Source organism: Saccopteryx bilineata, chromosome 1 (assembly GCF_036850765.1).
Source record: "Saccopteryx bilineata isolate mSacBil1 chromosome 1, mSacBil1_pri_phased_curated, whole genome shotgun sequence".
Classification (NCBI taxonomy): Eukaryota; Metazoa; Chordata; class Mammalia; order Chiroptera; family Emballonuridae; genus Saccopteryx; species Saccopteryx bilineata.
The window spans coordinates 29,649,192-29,659,271 of NC_089490.1; positions in this window are offsets into that span (position 1 = coordinate 29,649,192).

Here is a 10,080-nt window from a genome sequence, read left to right on the forward strand (position 1 = left end):
CCACCTACCACTGTTGTATTGTTAGAGTCCCCGCATCCTCCAAGCCCTGAGGCTGCCAACAGTATGAAAATTACATTATTTTTCAAAACAGTATTTCAATTATTTTCTTCTCTTTCAAAAATTGAAACTCACCGGTGGTGTAGTGGATAGAGCATCGGGCTGGAACGCAGAGGACCCAGGTTTCAAACCCTGAGGTTGCCGGCTTGAGTGCGGGCTCACCAGCTTGAGTGTTGGGGTTGCTGACTTGAGTGTGGGATCATAGACATGACCCCATGGTCGCTGGCTTGAGCCCAAAGGTTGCTGGCTTGAGCCCAAGATCGCTGGCTTGAACAAGGGGTCACTCGCTCTGCTGGAGCCCCCCAGTCAAAGCACATATGAGAAAGCAATCAATGAACAACTAAGGAGCTGCAATGAAAAATTGATGCTTCTCATCTCTCTTCGTTCCTGTCTGTCTTTATCTGTCCCTCTCTGACTTTCTCTCTCTGTCAAAAAAAAAAAAAAATTGAAACCATCCTTCTTTGCAAGAGAAACAACTACAACAAAACCCTCACCCATATATAGCATGTTACACCCTTAGTGATAGGATAAGATTTTCAGACTACCAAGGGTTCCGTACACTGTATCTCTACCCTCTTCACCATATTTCCTTCTTATATCTCTCCAAATTAATTCTGAATTCAGTGAATGGCAGGGAAACAAAGATTCTGAGAGTTTGGAGTTGCAAACGCCTGGATTTTGAATTAAAAAGAACATAAAGGGTATGCCATGTTTTGATTATCTACTGCTGTATAACAAATCACCCTAAAACTGAGCAGCTTAAAATAATCATTTAAATTAGATCATAATTTTGTGGTTGAGTAATTGGGAAGGGCTCAGCTGAGTGGTTCTTGTTGGGGCCTTTCATTAGATGTCAGCTGAAGGCTCTACTAGACTGAGTATCCGTGGTGGCTCCCCCACGTGGCTGGCAGGTGATGCAGTCTATTGGCTAAGAGCGCAGCTGGGCTCCTGACTGAAGTACCTACCCATGGCCTCTCAGTGTCCCTTGGGCTTCTCACAGCGTGGTGGCAGGGTTCTGAGAGGAAATATATGGAGAGTGAGTATTCTGAGATCAAAGTCACATAGTATTATTGTCATCACACTCTATAGGTTTCAGCTGAGTTACTGAGGTGAGCCCAGCTCCAAGGAGAGGAGAATTATACCCCCACTTCTCTTTGGGAGAGAAGCCACCGTGTTAAATCCAACACATGCCACAACAAATGATTTACAAGGTTTGAGAAAGAGCCCAGTGACGCTCTGGAATTGAAGTAGAGGAAGAGAGTGGGAGGGGGAAGGAAAAGTTAGACACTGCAGTATCCACCGGAGGAAACTCCTTTCTTCCCTCACATCAGCCCAGTCAAATGCTGGAGGAGACAGGCTAAGAAACGCCAGAATCCCAGCATGGCTTACCCAGGGGTCCCCAAACTTTTTACACAGGGGGGCCAGTTCACTGTCCCTCAGACCACTGGAGGGCCAGACTATAAAAAAAACTATGGCCCTGGCCGGTTGGCTCAGCGGTAGAGCGTCGGCCTAGCGTGCGGAGGACCCGGGTTCGATTCCCGACCAGGGCACATAGGAGAAGCGCCCATTTGCTTCTCCACCCCTCCGCCGCGCTTTCCTCTCTGTCTCTCTCTTCCCCTACCGCAGCCAAGGCTCCATTGGAGCAAAGATGGCCCGGGCGCTGGACATGGCTCTGTGGCCTCTGCCTCAGGCGTTAGTGTGGCTCTGGTCGCAATATGGCGACGCCCAGGATGGGCAGAGCATCGCCCCCTGGGGGGCAGAGCGTCGCCCCTGGTGGGCGTGCCGGGTGGATCCCGGTCGGGCGCATGCGGGAGTCTGTCTGACTGTCTCTCCCTGTTTCCAGCTTCAGAAAAATGAAAAAAAAAAAAAAAAACTATGAACAAATCCCTATGCACACTGCACATATCTTATTTTAAAGTAAAAAAATAAAACAGGAACAAATACAATATTTAAAGTAAAGAACAAGTAAATTTAAATCAATAAACTGACCAGTATTTCAATGGGAACTACGGGCCTGCTTTTGGCTAATGAGATGGTCAATGTCTGGTTCCATATTTGTCACTGCTAGATGTAACAAGTGATGTGACATGCTTCCGGAGCCGTGAGGTGTGCATCCCACGTCACTGGAAGTAGTACTGTATGTGAGCGATGCCATGCTTTGCGTCTTTCACTGACCACCAATGAAAGAGGTACCCCTTCCGGAAGTGCGGCGGGGGCCGGATAAATGGCCTCAGGGGGCCGCATGTGGCCCGCGGGCCGTAGTTTGGGGACCCCTCCTTACGGTATCTGCAGACCTGGGAAATGCTTGCCTTACTTCTTGTAAACTCAGACTCAAAAGTATTGAGTAGAAATGCCTAGGTGCTGTGTCTAGGCAGGTGTGTTAGGCTAGGCAGGTGTGTTAGGAATAGCCTAAGTTCTCCACATAAGAGCAGGATGTTTCCAATACACAGTTACAAATTCAAAAGAGCATGTGGTGCCCTGGCCGGATAGCTCAGTCGGTTAGAGCATCGTTCTGATATACAATTTAAGAAAAATAGAATATGGTAAGCATATTCTAGAATCATTGCTGGATTTTAACTGAACTTGTTTGCTTAAGAGAAAGTGCTGGGTTCCTCAGACAAATGATAATAAAACAGAACTTTGAGCAACAAATATTAATAGAATAACATCTTCCCCCAACTTTTTCCAGCTCTCTTTCCTTTTGCAATTACTTCCAAATCTTTCATTTACTGACGTTAAGGGAAATTATAAGAAGAAAGCTCTACAGACCTTAAAAACACTGGTGACAAGTCTCTCCACCTAATTGCAGAAAAGGAAGGACTAGAGGCAATCATTGTACATTTATTCTAGCCAGAAGAACTTCATAAGTTTCTGCTAAGTAGCTCATTTCATAGCTTTCAAGTGTGCCTATGAAGTAAGGGAAAAAAAAAAAAAAAAGAACCCACGGTTTAAAGTGTATCTGAACAAAAGGAATCAAATACAACAGTGACTGCCTGCGTTCCTCCCCTCCCCCTTTTATTCTTAGCCTAGCCCTCGGGAATTTGATCTCCAGTCATGCTGGCTCCATGCCTCCATTCTGCTTTGTCCCCTGAAACTGGGTTTCAGTAATGTAGATTCCTGGGTAACTTAAGATAAAGAATAAGAAATTTCTTCTTTACAAAAGTCAGTCTAGTAAGTAGCACACCGTACCTTTCGTGTGTCCTTGCTTACTGAGTACACCGTTCCTGGTTTAGGAAAATCTTTATATCCTGCTTGAGACATAAAGTGAGGTGTGCTCTGCTCCCACAGCGATGCTGTCCCGGCCCTCGTGGGTGGGGTTTGGAAAGCCCTGTGCTTCAGTCTCCAGATAGGAGGATTGCACAATACTAGGAATTACATGGTTATTAACAGTGCAAAATGATCAAGTGAGAGCTAGATAAGCAAACAAGTTAACTTATTTAAACTATATTGGAAAATTTTTAAGCAAAATCAACTCTGTGTTTCAAAAATTCCAATGGCCTATTATACATTAATCTAATGTTTTCAAATCAGCAAATAATCGTGAAACACAGAAGGTGTCGTGATAGAGAAGACTAGAGAATGGTGGGAAAGACATTTCAAGAAACGAAGAAAAGGAGAGTAGAGAGTGTGGGGTAGTGGTCATGCCATTCCTGAGGCTCATCCGAGTTCCCTGCCAAACGTCAGACTCTGCAGCCTTTTCATAGCATTCTTCACATGTCTGAGCTCTGTGAAGGGTGAGCTGTCATTGAGAACTGGTTGTTTATGTTGTGAATATTTTGACCTTTTGAAATGAAGCAGGGTTGGATGGAATGAATATGACAGCATGTGGGCAAGAAAGACGTATAAATCCCTATAAAGGAAAGGGAGCCACAAGATTATATGAGCACTGGAGTCTGGTAGAGGGTAAGGTAGAAAGTTCCTGATGGAAAAGGAGGTTGGGCTTGGATTTCCAATCAAGACGTCAAAGAAGATAGAGCAGGGAAAACACCTTTGAACTAATAGGACTAATTTGACAATTTGTTCATTGGTTAAGAAAGACAAGTTCAAAACTTTGGAAAGAGGGAGTCGAGGCAGGGTGTAGACTGCTAGAGTTTGGGAAGTAATAGGAAGAGGGAAAGAAATAGCAAAAGGGGAAACCAGCCAGGGATAAACCCCCACCCACCTGTTGGCCCCCCAAAGCCTTCTGCCTCAGACGAACTGGCTTCTGCCCCTCTGCCCGCCTGCTGAGTGCCTCCCTCTGACCTCCACGCACCCACCAAGCCTCGCCAGGCCTCACAGAGCTTGGCTCCAGGCTGTGACGGCCTCCCGCTGAACTGATGTAGGAGGAGCTGCCATCCTAGGCCGAGCTCATGTTTGACTTGTTTAAAAGTGATTATTATTTTTTGTGGGTTTTTTTTTAATTTATGAGGGGTTTTAAATTTATGTAGGTGGCTAAGGGGGTTAGAACAGGAGAGATCTAAGCCTGTTTACAATTAGAAGGCAGCATGCCAGAAGATAGATTTGTAGGGTTTTATTTGCCTCCATTAATTTTATTGCCATATTTGGGGATATAATTAGACATATACAATATTTCCCCATGTATAAGATGCCTCCATGTATAAAACGCACCTTAATTTTGGGGCCCCAGAATTTGAAAAGATAAATTTACTATGTAAAGTTATCGAACTAAAGTTTTATTCATTATAAAATTCATACAACTCCTCATCACTGTCAAAACTCCCATCCATTAGCTTGTCCTCATCTGTGTCTGACGACGAATCACTGTCTTCAACAATGAGCACAAAGCAAGTACGAAAAAGTGGGAAATGCAAGTAAAAAATCTACAACCTCTGTATAAGACACACTCAGTGTTAGACCCCAAAATTTTCGAAAACATGCGTCTTATACATGGGGGAATACAGTCATAAAATGCACCTAAATTAAGTGTGCAGTTGGATAGGTTTTGACATGTGTACACCCGCGAAAACATCGCCAACGATCAGTGTAGTGAACTCTATAGAACATGTCTCCATGCGCCGCCGGAATCCCTTCCTCCTGCCCCTCCCCATACCACTGATCTGCTTCTCGTCACTATGAATCAGTTTGCATTGTCTAGAATTTTATATAAATAGAACCACACAATAAGTGCTCTTTATTGTCAGGTTTCTTAAACTCGGCGTAAATTATTTTGAGCTTCACCTATGTTGTCGGGTGAATTCACTCTTGTGTATTGCAAAGCAACTGCACTCGTTTTCTGTGACCACTATAAACAGTTACCGTAACTTGTGTGGCTTAAACAACAGACATTTATTCTTTCGCAGTTCTGGAAGCTTGAAGTGTGAAGCCAGGGTGTCATCCAAATTGGTTCCTTCGGGTGGCTCTGAGGGGAATATGTGCTATGCCTCTGTCCCCGCTTCTGGTGGCCGCCACGATCCTTGGCATTCCTGAGCCCATGGGTGCCTCACTCCAATCTCTTATCATAGAAATGGTCAGTGGGAAAGGGCGCTGCAAAGAGAGACGGAGGGGCTGGAAAATGAACAGGAAGGTGTGAAGGAAAGTGTGGAGAACGTTCCACCTCAGCCTCTCCGTCAGCAGTTTTTATTTGTTCTTTTGGCAGTTTATTCCAATGTGCGTTTAAGATTTAAAACAACGTCTCTGTTCCAGCAGACGGATTCCTCTGAACGGGAGACACGCTGTGGTTAGTCTGATGCTGACATCACGGCTGAGCACTAGATGGCGCACTCGCTGGAGCACTGGAATCTCCCGGGTGACCAACAACCTAAATGCCTTCAGGGGCCTAGGTCACGTTAGCTCGCACATACTCAGCCTCAGCGAGTCTTAGGTGACTTCCCACAGCTGCAGATGAAAGTGAGCCCAACCTCCAGCCCTTCCTTTTCTAGATGAAGCCTACTGTCCCACTCATCTCGCCTTTGTGAGGAGGAGTACTTCTCAAAAATGCGGTTAGTAGCTGCTCTCTCTACTTCTCACCTCCCGTTTCCTCCTCAGCCCACGCGAGTCAGGCGTCTCTCCCACCACTCCACTGCACCTGCTCACATCGAGGTCAGCAGTGGCCTCTGGTTACCAGATTCGGTATTCACTCCTCAGCCCCACAGTCCCCCCTTCCTGACGCCATACTGCCCTGGGCCTCTCCCCCCACAAGTCCCTGACACACGCCTTCTTCTCAGACTCCCTGGCTGGTTCCCACTCGCTTCCCCTCCCCTCTCGAACCGCTCTCTCATCCTAGCTGATCTCCTCAGTCTATCACTGGCATCAGAAGAGTGACTTCCTCCCAGTGCTACTTTCTGTTTTGCTCTTTTGGATTACTGGCCCCAGGGGCTGTTGGCTGAGCTGTCATGAGGACACTTGAGCAGCTCTACGGAGTCACAGATGTGACAAGGAACTGAGGCCTGCTGCCAGGAGCCAGAGAGGAGCTGAGGTCCCTGACAACGCCCATGTGGGTGAACCATCTTGACAGAAGATCTCTGATCCAGAGTCAAGCTTTCAGATGAGTCCTTGCTCACGGCTTGACTGCAGCCTCCTGGGAGATACTGACCAAGAATCATCCAACTCAATTGCTCCCAGACTCTTGACCCTCAGAAATGATGTTAGGAAGTGTTTGTTCAGTAAACTTTGAGGTGATTTATTATGCAGCAATAGATAACTGGTATACCCATGCCTGCCTCTCTGCCCTCCTCTTTTAATACTTTCTCACCATGCTCCCCTGACATCTGCCTGCTTACTGTGCCGGAAATACACCAAGAGTGTTCCTGACCAAGGTCCCTGCCACCATTGGTCCCTCTGGTCAATGTTCTGTTGCCCTGGATCTTTTTGTGCCTGGCTTCTTCCTATCGTTCAGTACTTAGTCTTCTATGACCACTTATTCTAAGTTAACCACTTCCCTATCACCATCCCCAAAGTCTCCTCACACAGCTCTGTTTTATTTCCCTCAGTGCTCATCACTAATCATGATTGACTTTTTCATTGATTTATTTATTCATTCACTGAGCAGGAAAATGCTGTTATATGTACCATAGCATCCTCTGTGCCTAGAAAAATGTAGGGAACAAAATAAATGCTCAGTAAACACTTATTGAAGTAAAACAATGAATACAATCATTTTAAACACTATTTATTGGAACCATAATCCTTAAGAAAATGTCATCAGTTTCTGAAATCAGATTCTAAATATTTTTTTCTACTGGGCCTGTTTAGTCGGCCTGTTGACTTAGAATATCGCAACTATTCTCAAAGTTTCAAAAGACAAGTAGTTTTAAACATGGCTGTGGGTGCGGATGGGCAGTGAACAAGGGTTGTGGGAGAAAGGGAGGAGGCAAAACGGATCAAAGTAACAGATTAAAGTTGTGCTGACTCAGGGCTGCCTCGGTCCAAGCAGCTCTGGTCGGCAGAGTGTTTGTAATACGTGTTTGTTCTTCAAGAAGATTTCAGAAAATTAGCAAGTTACCATATATAAAAGCTCAAATCTTGACCCAATTCCCCCAGTACAGTTAGAGAAATTACCGTAATATCTACTTTCATTTCAATTATATATATAACATCCATAAAAATGGTGGATGAGATAAAGACCAAGACCAAATGTTATTTATTTTATGACAAGCAACTTTATGTTTTTATGTGTTTATATCACAGGTTACCTAGGAGTAGTATTCAAAATATTTAATATCTGGCATAGTAAATAGAAATTGATATATAAATTAGTATATACACCCAAAATTAAAAATATATTTCCATCTAGCCTTGACCAGGTGGTGGCGTAGTGGATAGAGTGTTGGACTAGGATGCTGAGGATCCAGGTTCGAAACCCTGAGGTCACTGGCTTGAGGGCGGACTCATCCAGTTTTAGCACGGGCTCACCAGCTTGAGCACAGGGCCACTGGCTTGAGTGTGAGATCATAGACATGACCCCATGGTCGCTAGCTTGAGCCCAAATGTCACTGGCTTGAAGCCCAAGGTCACTCACTTGAGCCCAAGGTCACTGGCTTAAGGGTTCACTGGCTCAGCTGGAACCCCCCAGTCAAGGCACATATGAGAAAGCAATCAATGAATAACTAAGGTGCCACAACGAGAAATTGATGCTTCTCATCTCTCTCACTTCTTGCCTGTCTGTCCCTATCTGTCCCTCTCTCTGTCTCTGTTTCTCTTGCTAATGTGTGTGTGTGTGTATATATTTCCAATTATTTTAAACTAAATTATGTATAGCATAAAAATGGATAAAACTATAGTGCAAACGAGTCACAAATCATTGTGCTCATTTCTAGTCATTTGTGATTTTTATAAGCTGTCCCTGTGTCCTGGGCTGCTAAGGTTAGCAGCAGGTACCTCCTCTGTGAAGGCCATCAGTTCCTGTTGTGGTGGCCCTTTCCTGCACCTGTGACTCCCAGTGGGTTCCTAGGTCTCTCTACTGTTCATTGAGGGGAGGGGAGGTCGAGGCCCCTCACATGGTGAACCTTGGCATGCTTTACCATCCTTTGAGGTATCCTAGCCTTACCCCCAGCTTTGTAGATAAGCATTTCATTACACTCTCCTCCACAGTTTTTGAGTTTAAGTGGTATCTTATTCTTCCTGTATTCATAGCACCAGCCACAATGAAGTAAGTCTTATAAATTTTATTCTGGTATAATAAAAGGGATTATAAAATATCTATGATTAACCGAAGAGGGTTGGGTGTGATAGGCTGAGAACCTCAGCCTGAGGGCAAGGGTTTACGAGGATATTGTTGGAGGGAAGTAGAACAAACGCCTCTCCTCCTCATAAATCTCTTGAGGAGTCTAGAGCTAGAGAGAGCAGGTAAATGTACAAAGAGAACCGGAAGCCTCCTGGGATGACATCTGGGGACACCTTGGGTGGGCTGAGTTGGCTAACAGGGAGTAGACACAAAGGGGATGAACCATGTGTCCTGTGACTCTGTCTGCCCCACCCCCACTCAACTGTGGGGAAGGTCACACTATGAAAAGACTAGAGCCCTGAGCTCAATCCCATAAATTGTAGATTACCTGGGGGAAACCCAAGTGATGGGCTCAGTGTGGGGCCAAAGCTAGAAATCACTGTATCCCAGCTTATCCTGCACAGTGACATGCCAGGGGGACATGTGTTTGAGAACCCAGCCTGAGTGACAGTCAGGAGGGAGACCTCCCCTCCCTTCACTCTGCAGTCATAGACTGCTGCCCAGGTGGACTCAGCTGGCCAGTGTTTTGACCAAACCTCAGATCAGGGAGTCCATGGGCAACAGGCCCGCCATGCAGTACCAAGGGCAGCAAAGAGCAGAGACAGCAGCAGAGGACTGATGGGGGGTTCTGTTGGACTCAGGACTACTTGGCTCTGAATGGAATAAGCCCCTGGTGGGTTGAATGTGGAAAAGAGACTCCCAGGGTAAGGAAGAACACTCTTGTTATTCCGAGATGGTTGCTTGAGGGACATAAAACAAATATTTAAAAGATATGGTATTATTATATATGTGCATCAGGCTGGTAAAGCAGGGTGTGTGGCTATGCTTCAATGGCTCCCTATTTTCCTTAAGACAAAGTCCAAACTTACTGCCATGGCCTCCAAAGACCTTATGACTCAGGGCCTTGTGCCCCGATCTTGGCTCATCATCTCCCCTGTCCTCCTGGGTAATGTTCCGCTCAGACCTAATGACTTCCCTTTCTTCCCACGCACGCCATGCTCAGTTTCTCTCAGGCCATTGACCCTGATGACCTTCTGCCCGAATTCCATTCCCACTGCTTAACCAAAGTCCCGCCCATCACTTCACTAACTGCAACTTTCCTTCGGATCTCATGCCAGACCTGAGCCTCCTCCTTGAGAAACTGTGTCTGACCCACAGATTTCCACAAAGATATGTTTTTTAGGTTCATGACCGACATTGTTATACCTTCTAGCATGGTGTTGTGGATTAAATTGTGCCCCCGAAAAGGATATGTTGAAGTGTTAACCCCGGGCACCTGTGAATGTGACTTTATCTGAAAATAGTGTCTTTGCTCATGCAATCAAGTCAAGATGAAGTCATATTGGATTAGGGTGGGCCCC